The 12,134-nt window shown below is 38.4% G+C and overlaps 1 long non-coding RNA gene across 1 annotated transcript; it reads left to right on the top strand.

Annotated features, from left to right (window-relative positions):
• The first annotated feature begins 4,553 nt into the window (after positions 1 to 4,553).
• On the top strand, positions 4,554 to 5,290 carry LOC129720759 (uncharacterized). Its single transcript, XR_008727277.1, has 2 exons — positions 4,554 to 4,925; positions 4,993 to 5,290. It is a non-coding gene; the product is annotated as an uncharacterized LOC129720759 (long non-coding RNA).
• The last annotated feature ends 6,844 nt before the right edge of the window (positions 5,291 to 12,134 follow it).

The following is a 12,134-nucleotide window of genomic DNA, read 5'->3' as shown; positions in this document are numbered from 1 at the left end:
TAGTTTTTCTAGGTTCAGTAAATGAAATGAATGAAAATGAATGTCTTCATCTTGAGGAATATACATTAGAAAAGAATTATGATTTTTATTTTCAATGAACTGGTATCGCACAACGATACATGTAGGTATCGATACCTTAGCCTCAATACTATCAGAATATCAATACCATCTCTTGATACAAGTATCGATTCTAAGTATCGATGTTTAATGGTATCGCAACGTCTCTAAACATATCACATAAAGCCGATCATGCTCCTGCTCACGCCCTTTACACACACTGCAAGCGATCACGTACGCGAGAAAACTTCAAAAACGACCTGTTAGAAGCTTCAGAAAAAATAAAACTCTCTTTTCATCGCTGTTCGAATCGGATGATAAAAAAGGTTGCGAGCATTTGCATGCAAAAAGCATCTTGAGAGTGAAAAAAAACACGAGCTGTATGATTTAGGATTTAGCAGTATATATGACCTCTATCGGAAGTTTGTTGAATATCAATTGAAAAGATATTTTGAAGAGAAATTAAAAAACAGCAACAATATAACTAAAGTTATGCAAGACTCTTCAAGCTCTTCATACAGCTATGAAAAGTTGGTCATAAAATTATTATTCACGAAAGATCAGATGGGAAAAAAATAGTAAAAGGAAGATTTTCAGTGGAGAAACGAAGACCATTACGGACGGAACCGTAGATTTTGTGCATCCCACCTATGCTGAATATTTTGCAGCAAATATGTTTGTTGGTACTCTTTAGATGAAAGGTTATCGCTCCGAATACAAATATATGCACCACTTTTTACTGTTTGAAATCCTTAGAGATCGTAACATATTAAAATTTTTAACGTATAAAATGCAAAAAAAAATTAATATTCGTATATGGAGATTGTTAGTTATGTTGTGCTAAAATAAAATGGATGAATTCATATTATTCTAATTCACGACATATCAATAGTTGTTATTGTGCTGCTTTCTGCAGCTGAAAACATGGCTAAAAACATGACTTGAAATAATTTATTACAACAACATTGCAGCGCAACCATTCACCGAAAAAAGTCATCCAAACAATATAGATATTATAATTTATTTATCTAGTGATGCTCATATGATGAGATTAATTAAAACGAATTATAAAATACAATAAGATGTATTAAGGCATGCAAAAAAGATCTCGGTATACTACCTTCCGTAGCTGAAACTGTCAAATTTTTAAAGTAGGACACACAAAAAAAAATAATAAAAATGGATTCGAAAACCATATGGCAACCACTCACTGAGCGCCTCTACTGTTTGCCCCTCTATCCGAAGGTAGATGGCGCTCAAAATCTCTTCAATCAGTCCAAGACACAATTCCAAAACCGATCTTTTTCGATCTGTTTTCAATCTTTCTGAAGTGCGACCTAAAAACAAACAAAACACAATAAATAAAAATGCTACTTATCTGTTTCACGATTTACGCTGGCACATTTCTTCACTTTTCCGGGTAGCAGTAGAACCTAAACTTAACACTTTGACCAATCACACTAATTTTTTTCGCGAAGAAACAACATTTTCACTAAAGATACGAAGAGCAAAATCGCACACATCATCCAGTTGGCTTTGTTGCCAGTCCTCTCGATTAGACCAGTGCACAGTGGTTCAATAAGACAAAAAGCAAAACTCAACTCCATAGCGCCTTTCACCCTCATCCCAGTCTTTGGAACAATTGCTTGTATGAATGACCCGCATAATCGTAAATTGTAAAAAATATGAAAAGTTTATTATAGTAAAAATAAAAAAAGATACTTTTTTGTGTTAAGAGATAGAAGAATAGTTTATTCAGCAAAGTTGTAGAAGATCCAAAACTATGAAACTTTGTTGGAGAAATGAAAATCCTATTCTTTTTTGATACAAAGCTATAAAGTATATTATATGGAACTTACTTAAAAGTTAGTTTTTCGTACTTAACTTTTGTTAGTTGCATCATACGAAAGTGTTGTTGGGAGGAAGTATTAGGGCTCACAAAACACACATTTTTGCCAAAGGCCATTTATCTTCGGGACTTGACTGTTAGTTTTTTGTACTTAACTTTTGTTAGTTGCATTACACGAAAGTGTTGTTGGGAGGAATTGTTAGGGCACACAAAACACACATTTTTGCCAAAGGCCATATATCTTCGGGACTTTTCCTTACAAAGTTATATCATATTTTAGCTCATTTTTTCGATTACTTCAAAAACGTATAGGTTAAAAAGGGGCAAGTGGAATCATGATGTCAATACTTTCCCTTGAAGTTAAGCTGAAGTACTATAAACTTCTTAAGGTTCCATTTGTCCCAATCCACCCATATTCGAGTACGGCGAGCATATGTTACAGTAGGTTTTCATGTATCAAATATATCAACTTTTTTGTGTTAAGAGATAGAGGAATGGTTAATTCGGCGAAGTTTTAGAATGTGCGAAAATATGGATCTTTGCTGAACAAACAAAATTCCTATCTTCATTGTGTAAAGAGTTACAGAGAATTTGCGGTGAAAGTTACCTAAAAGTTAATGTTTTGCACTTAACTTTAATATTTTACAAGAAAACGTTGTTCTTAACTTTTGTTAGTTACATTTTACAAGGAACGTTGTTCGTTTGGGGGAGTTATATCGGACGTTACCTATTGTTACATGGGGGGGAGGAGGAGTTATAGGGGGGAAGGGGGGTTACTAGTAGAACATTTATCAATGGTACAAAAACAATGTCATCTGTTAGTTACTAGAATATATTATTATCAATAGCTTCTATTGTCACGTGGTCCCCGTGGTTTTGTGGTTAGCGATGTCGGTCGGCTAGCTCTCCCACACGGTTGTGACATCGGGTTCGATTCCCGATCAGGTCGAGGATCTTTTCGAGCTGGAAATTTTCTCGACTCAGCACTGGGGCACGGTGTATCGTTGTACTTATCCTACACATGCAAAATGTGCCAAAAAACAATATCGATAACGAATTCTCTCAACTAATCTAGTTGATCGAGACCGCATAAGCCCCCCAGGCTTGCGTGCGATATTGTTTTTTTTTTCTATTGTTTTTCACTTAAAATAATTATTGAAAAATCGTGTTTTTGAACACATTTGCGTGAAACGCTCCACTACCTATAGAATGGGAAGGGAGGGCTGACGGAAGGTTATGTTATACCTAACATTCCCAGCTATCATATACAGAAAACGAAATATATTTATCTCATCTCAGTTATGCGTAAAAAATTTTAAAGTACTGCTAGATAACCTGGCGGGTTAACTATTCACCGCATAAAAAATTCAATAATGTTGCCTAAAACTCTTGAAGTTTCAATTGAATTTTATGCGATTTATTTATGCAGTCCTTATCCATAGTTCAAAAACATATTTAACAGTATATATATAAGTCTGTGATGTTTCAAATTGTAGAAATAAGCGTTCCTTAGTTGATGAAAATTATTGATTATGAAATTATTATGTGTTTAAACTATAAATTAGCTTTTCTAAATCTATAAAAAAATTTCCTTGCAGTTTTTCGCACTTCCAAACAAAACCAAATGGGCGGAACTGATATCGAATTTTAAAATCACGTACAGAATTTTAACTAGATACCGGGCTAGTCCATCACTTGATTTTATTACAATGTCTATATATTATCCACTCTTAGGAATGATTTGTTATAAGTAGTAAATTGGAAAACTTCACCAATCACCTGAATGCAAAAGACTTAAATACTATTCGATTTATATAGTATATATACTAATAGATTTAGTTTTTATACATCAATTATATTTTGAATGTAAAGCAGCGATTACAGTTATGTCATGCTTTGTACAGTGCCCACGATTTGATAGTTGTATTTATAAATTTTGCATTTATGTTACCAACTATCACGTTGTATGAATCATTTTTTCACACCATTAGCAGGGCATTTCAAACACACAGCATGACTATTATAGACGAGATTGTTGAGAATAACAACAAAAAGCAAAAGATACCGTGTTTACCGGCCATGCACAAAACGCATTGCTTTAACCGAAGATAGACACGTAAATATACTGCATTGGAGTAGCTGACTGCAGCTATATAATCTAAGACACAGAGCGAAATACTCTCTTATCAAAGTAACGCCTACTTCTCTCTGCGGCCGGTTTACATTTTATTCGAAAGGGATGCGTCGGTGTGTTGCATTCGGAGAGTAAAGCTAATGATGTTGCACGAGTTTTTCCTGCAACGAAGACTATGATACCGAAAGACAGTGGCGATACAAATAGCATTCGGAGCCAGAACGGTTTACAAGACACAACAAAACAAGCAGCAGAAATATTATGAAATACACGATGAATAAACTGAGCGAACTTGTATACTAGCTCACGCACAGAGAGAGCGTATCGTTCACGTGAACGTTCGAAAAAAGTAGTAAAAGGAATATCCAACTCAATTTCTGTTTATGTAGGATAACATTCACGATGTATGTAAATAATAAATAAACACAAATACAAACCAGATCGAAACAGCAAAACTGAATCTGTATTAATATAAAATATGTTTTGTATTTATTATTCCCTGCAGATCATACTTTCACACCAGTAGTATTGTGTAACTGGTCGCGTTCTGTTGTTAAAGCGTTTCTCTGGTGTTATGAGCGTACTATTTTAGTGACGTACACCTGTTTTTTTTCCAATTTGCAAAACAAATCCAAGCTCTTTTATTCAAAATTAAAGTTCTTTCAAACTACATTTCAAAAGGAAAAACTAACTAGAATATTATGGAAAAGGATCGACCGCCTAGTATTAAATGCGAGGATTTCAGTAATGATGAACCAGAAGCCGCTGATTCATATAATGGTAATTTTTTATTGGTCACTCATCACCATAAAACCAAACCAGTTAAACAAAAATGAACAATGCGTAAGTTGCAAATTGAGCCTAATAATTCACGGTAATGACACGGTAATGCCAAAATCATATATAGAAACATATTCTCAAATAAAGAGAAACATGAAATCACCTATTGTAGGTGGTAATTTTCTGCAAAAACAAATCTGGATATTGGAATTTGTTTGTTGACAAACAATAACCTATGTTACAAAGTGAGTGGTTGAGTTTAAATGGATAAAAATATCTACACATAGTTTTGGACGTTTTGATGATTTATGCTAATAAGAACACTGAACAGTTTGATAGAGAATTTTTTACCTTTGAGCATCTTTGTAATGTGTATTGATACTGTATTCTTTGAAATATATACAATTCGGGTAAGATCTTTACAAAAAAATATGCAGCTATTTTCTTTAAATAAATATGAATTTCATGTACGACTCATGCTACCTCATATATACGAAAGAAATGCCAATACAGGAATTCCGGAATTATCTGTAATTCTAGATTCGATTATCCGGGATTTTATTTTCTGGTGTTCGTTTTAAACTTTTATTTCGAAATTTTACCTGTACCTTCTCTTCTGGCATATTTGTTACGATTTATGTCACTTCCGGCATGTTTGGGATATGTTCGAATCAAGTGAAAATAAATTTATTTATTTTGCTTTTCAAGGTTTTGCCCTTTTCGCCTCAGAAGTAATTTCTGGTTACGCCACTACATCATACCGGTGAAATAAAAAAAGATAATTTTTATTTTATGTTCGTTAATCGCAAATCCCAATATTTTTTCTGTGATTCGATTGGCCGGAAAAGTCGATTATCCGGAATGACTTTTTTTATGTTCCGGATAATCGAATCCTACCTGTACTAGGAAGAGCACAATGTACACATATTGGGCATCAATCATCATAGTGCCGAACGCTGTAATTGATTATACTTGAGCAACGGTTTGATAAATGACGCTCGTACCCGAGCAGGAGAAAATATCACAATAATATCAAAACCAGATATTGAAAACTCGATAATATAATATCTCATTTTGACCATAATATGGTTTACATAGTTGGTAAAATAACAAAAAATAATATCAAAATATTATTCCTTGAAGACCATATGAATAACTCTCTTATTTATAATGACTATAATGCAAGTCAAGCTGTTTTTATTTCTATTTCAAGCAGTAAATGTGGAGCTGACGATTGCAAAATGTACTAACTGGGGGAATAGTTAATTAGAAATTTTACTTAAAATATAGTCCAGCAGGTGGGACTCGAACCCACAACTGTGTTGGACTATATTTTTCGTAAATTTCTAATTAACTATTTCCCCAGTTAGGCTGATACAAATTCCGAATTCTTTTTATGTCCAAGGTTATCAAAGTTAGCAAAGGGGGTGGCAAAAAATAAATTACACCGAGACGAAAAAAAAAAGAAATATCTTTGAACAAAGTTTGTGTGCAAGTTATGACGTTTGTAACTTGCACTCGAATAAATGTTGAAAAATAACACAGTGTGACATAAAATGAAAACAAAAGTTGTAACGGCCTTAGGGAACATCCATAAATGACGTAGCTTTTTGCCTTTCTACTAGAAAGGTATAGCAATCACTTGAAAAACCAAAGGTATAAAAGTGGTCCAAATGGCCGAAAGTCATACCACTCGACCCCTTCCGACGAACTGAGCATTTTCTGTATGTATGTGTGTATGTGCAACTTTTTTTCTCACTCACTTTTCTCAGAGATAGCGATTTTCATGAAATTAACTGCAAATGAAAGGTCTAGTTGCGCCATAGGTTGCTATTGAGTTTCATTGTAATCGGATTTTTAGTTTAGAGGTTATGTATCAAAATGTAGAAATCACGAAACATCAATATCTCAGAAACAACACAACCGATTTGAACAAAATTGGTATCAAATGAACGGGCTACCTGAAAAACTCTTAACTTTTGAGTTTTATGAATATTGAACATGTGGTTCAGAAGTTATGGAAAGAAACGTGTTCTGGAGACTATTTAATCTCACTCATGTTTTCAGAGATGGCTGAACCGATTTTCATAAATTTAGTGTCATATGGAAGGTCTTGTTGCCCCATAAGACCCTATTGAATTTTTTTTTGCAAACGGATTAATCCTTTGCCTGTTATGTTTAAGGGGTTATATACATCTTAAGTTCTCGAAAAACCGAATATTTTTTTATTGCATTATCTTGAAGTGCAACATCTTGAGAACATTTTCACAAATTTTCATAAAGATCTGAGCAATAGGAAGAAAGTTAGGGCGATTTGCAGCGCGCCTCGCCACGGCCGCATAAGTTAAACTTGAAACTTTACACGCGATTATCTCGGAATAGTGTTTTCCGAAAAATGACTTTGCCGTGATCTTTATTGCGGGAAAACTACTAAACCGATTTCCTTCACCTTTTTTTAAAATTTTCGTTAGGGAACATCATAAATGACGTACCATTTTAGGGGGGAGGAGGGGGTTGGCAGTTTTGTGACGAAATGTGACGAGGGGGAGGGTAGGGGGTCAAACCAAGCTACGAAGTAAATATGAAAATAAGAAAAAAAGTGTTTTTTTTTATTGTTCTATTTTATCATTGTTTTGTCTGTTTAGGGTTTTTTTTTATTATTTTCTAGTTTTTACTTGTTCATTCATGTGTTTTTGATAATAAAAACAGGCAAAAAAATATCATGAGAGGGAGGGGGGGGGGTGCCATAATGCTACGTAATTATCTAGAGGGGGTCTTGACTTTGTGACGAAATGCTACGAAGGGGGAGGGGGGACTCAAAAAAACCTAAAAAACCTAAATTGATCCACCTAGCGGTCAGCCCCAGTCTTTCTCATTCAAGCTTTTATTTGTAAATGTAGATTTACATGAACGCTTCAAACGAATGAATGTATATTCACTCTTTAGGTTCTAAAATATTGATGTTGTAATCTATACATATAAAAATGCAGTCCAGGCTGTCTGGCTGTCTGATCCATATAGGCTCCAAAACTACCGCACCGATCGACGTGAAAATTTGTATGTAGGGGTTTTTGGTGCCGATAAAGGTTTCTATGATTGTTTGAGACACCTCCCTCTTCTGGAAGGGAGAGGTCCAATACAAATAAAACACAAATTTGTGCACAACTCAAGAACAAACCAAGCAAATTGAACCGAAACTAAATGGAACCAAATTTGGCAGGTGAGTGTTTTTAGAGGTAACAAATATGTTCCATAATCGACCTCAGGCAACATTTTGGTTTGTAAGATGGCAACTTCCGGTTTCTGGAAAACAGCCAAAAATGGCCGATTTCCACCCAATATAATAATATGCGGATCTAGAATGATACACATGAGCTAAAATCGACCACAGATACCATTTTGAATTCTAAGATGGCGACTTCCGGTATTGGGTGTTATTCGATCATTTTCGGCTGTTTCCCAGGAACATGTGCTTCTTGAAGAGGGAGGAGCGTCGAACCATTATGGACATATTTGTTACCTCTAAAAACATTCAACCAGAATGACGCTCAGAGGCCAGAAATTATCTTAAATACCATTTTCAAATCCAAGATAGCGAATTCCGGTTTGTGAAAAACAGCCTAAAATAACCAAATACCATCCAATATTAGTATTTCTGGAACCAGATGAGCTAACATTTGACCTCAGGCACCATTTTAAATTGCTAAAGGGTAACTTCTAGGAAACAGTCGAAAATGACCGTTTAATACTCTATATGGATATTTCCGTAATCAAGATGATGCATTCATTCTGTGCCGAACACGCATCAGTACTGGACGTGTTTGGTGATCGGTCCGATAGAGTATAAAACAAAAGACGAGTGAACAAGTGTTGGCATTGTTTGCCTGGTCGAGTGAAATAAATCCGGGTTCAAGGTCGTTCCTTTGTGCAACTGTTTCGCATCGTGACTGCCAGCTGGTGCGTAAGCCGATTTGGCTGCTGGCTGGATTGTGCTACAGCAGTGGACGAGACACAAACGAGGAAAAAGAAGAAGCCATCAGTGTCAGCGAGTCGTACCGCTGTGCGGAGTGATCTCACACCTGGCTCGCTGCTGGTGGCTGTTTGGTGCTGCTGTATTGGTGCTGCTGGCTGTAACGGCTGCTACTTCGAACGATCGGACAACCAACCTTACTTGAAGGGAGAAATAAAAAGGTACGTGTTCTTGTCAGCGCTAGTGCGCTAAACATAGCGCGATGGATGTAGATCCCTCGCCTCCCGCGCCACCATCCCCGAACCCCTCTGACCCTGACCCTTCTGTTACCCCCTCCCCTGTTCATTCTTCAGTCCCCCCTCGCCCCAGGCTTTACCCAGACGGAGCCCAGGGCAGCTATACTGTTTATTTTCGGCCAAAGGCAGGACCGAAATCGAAAAAGTTGAACCTCTTGCAGATTTCTAAAGACCTGACGAAGGAGTACAAGGGCGTGACCGAAATTTCCAAGGTCCGGCCTAACAAGCTCCGTGTCGTGGTCGGTAACCTGAAAGAGGCCAACGATATAGCTTGCTCTGAGCTCTTCACACGCGAGTATCGCGTTTACATACCCGCACGAGACGTGGAGATCGACGGTGTCATAACCGATTCGAGTCTGTCCGTCGAGTGTATACTGCAAAGTGCCAAAGGGTGCTTTAAGAACAAAACGTGTCCCGAAGTAAAGGTGCTCGACTGCAAGCAATTGCGGTCAGCATCGATCATCGGTGGCAAAACAGTATACACTCCGTCAGACTCGTTTCGAGTTACGTTCGCCGGGTCTGCACTACCAAGCCACGTCTCGATCCACCGGGTTCGTCTCCCTGTGAGGCTCTACGTGCCCCGCGTCATGAACTGCCTGAATTGCAAGCAGTTAGGCCATACAGCCGCCTACTGCTGCAATAAGGCACGTTGTGGCAAGTGTGGGGAGTCTCATGCGGAAGATTCTTGCAGTGTTAACGCTGAAAAGTGTATTCACTGCGGAGAAAATCTGCATGAGCTCTCGACATGTGCGGTGTACATGCAGCGCAGGGATAAAATAAAACGGTCTCTCAAAGAGCGTTCAAAGCGTTCCTACGCTGACATGCTGAAGAAGACCGTTACCACTTCTCCCGTTACTTCGAACCCCTTCGATCTGTTGCCCTCTGAGGAAACCGATTCTGACGATTCACCAGCGGGAGCATCTTACGCCAATCCTGGGGAGTCTAGAAAGAGGAAAAGTGTTTCCTCTCCTAAACTTCCCAGAAAAGGTCCTAAGATTTCTCAAAGTGAAATGAAGGTTACAAACAAACCAAACAGTGCTGCGGAAAAACCGAAGCAAACTCCTCCTGGGCTGGCAAATTTAAAGTCCCAGAAGGAGTTCCCAGCACTGCCAGGAACATCTAAAACCCCAGTTGCTCCTTTTACACTCCCAGTTGATGAAACAAACTCTGGATTAGTGAAATTTTCTGACATTGTGGACTGGATTTTTGAAACTTTCAATGTACCCGATCCAATTAAAATTTTTCTTACAGCATTCCTCCCAACAGTTAGATCATTTTTGAAGCAGTTGACTGCCCAATGGCCTCTCCTTGCAGCGATTGTATCCTTCGATGCCTAATTCAACTGCGTATATGAAGGATTCTATCTCTGTCTTACAGTGGAATTGTAGAAGTATTTTACCAAAAATTGATTCGTTTAAAGTTTTGATAAATAAAAACAAATGCGATGCATTTTCCCTTTGTGAAACTTGGCTTACTTCAAATATTGATCTCAACTTCCATGATTTTAATATTATTCGCCTTGATCGAGACACCCCATATGGAGGAGTACTTTTAGGGATTAAAAAGTGCTATTCTTTCTATCGTATTAACCTCCCCTCGATTCCAGGCATCGAAGTTGTCGCATGTCAAATGACAATACAAGGTAAAGAGCTTTGTATTGCCTCAATATATATTCCCCCCAGAGCACAGGTTGGGCAACGGCTGCTCTTTGATTTAATAGAACTTCTTCCCTCGCCACGTTTGATTTTGGGAGACTTCAACTCTCATGGCGTGGCTTGGGGCTCCCCATACAATGATAACCGCTCCTCTTTAATCTATAACCTTTGCGATGACTTCGACATGACTATTTTAAACAACGGTGAAATGACACGTATCCCGAAACCTCCAGCGCGCCCAAGCGCTTTGGATCTATCCTTATGTTCGACGTCGCTACGGTTGGATTGCACATGGAAGGTAATCCTCGATCCTCACGGTAGCGACCATCTGCCTATTCTTATTTCAATTACTAACGGGTCAACTCGCATGCGACCAATTGACATTCCGTATGACCTCACACGAAATGTCGATTGGAAGTTATACGAGGAAATGATTTCAAAAGCGGTCGAGTCGATTCAACATCATTCACCACTTGAAGAATACAACCTCCTCGCGGGCTTGATTCTCGACGCCGCGTTGCAAGCCCAAACGAAGAAATATCCCGGCGTAACGATCAAAGAACGGCCTCCCACTCCGTGGTGGGACCAAGAGTGCTCCGATGTCTACACGCAAAGATCCGACGCGTTTAAGGCCTACCAGACGGGAGGTATACCTGGCGACTATTTACGGTATTCGGAGCTTGATACCAAGCTTAAAAGCTTGGCTAAAGCAAAGAAACGTGGATATTGGCGTCGGTTCGTGAACGAGACGTCGAGGGAGACATCGATGAGCACTCTTTGGAACACAGCCCGAAGAATGCGGAATCGCGTAACGGTCAACGAAAGCGAGGAGTCTTCAAGTAGGTGGATATTTGATTTTGCCAGGAAAGTATGTCCGGACTCTGTTCCTGAGCAAAATATTGTTCGCGATGCGTCTCCGGGCCACGACGCGATAGAATCACCTTTTACGATGGCAGAACTTTCAGTTGCCCTCCTGTCCTGTAACAATAACGCGCCTGGATTAGATAGAATCAAATTCAACTTGTTGAAGAATCTACCCGGCAATGCCAAGAGGCGCTTGTTGAACTTGTTCAATAAGTTCCTGGAGCAAGACATTGTACCGCAGGATTGGAGGCAAGTGAAGGTGATCGCCATCCAAAAACCAGGGAAACCAGCTTCTAATCACAACTCTTATAGGCCGATTGCAATGCTATCCTGTATCCGGAAATTGATGGAAAAAATGATACTCCGTCGTTTAGACCACTGGGTCGAATCAAATGGTCTACTATCAGAAACTCAATTTGGCTTCCGCCGTGCCAAAGGGACGAATGATTGTCTTGCGTTGCTTTCAACAGATATTCAGCTGGCGTATGCTCGTAAAGAACAAATGGCGTCTGCGTTCTTGGACATTAAG

The sequence above is a fragment of the Wyeomyia smithii genome, chromosome 2 (genome assembly GCF_029784165.1).
Source record: "Wyeomyia smithii strain HCP4-BCI-WySm-NY-G18 chromosome 2, ASM2978416v1, whole genome shotgun sequence".
NCBI lineage: Eukaryota > Metazoa > Arthropoda > Insecta > Diptera > Culicidae > Wyeomyia > Wyeomyia smithii.
This window is presented reverse-complemented; position numbering and strand designations above follow the sequence as displayed.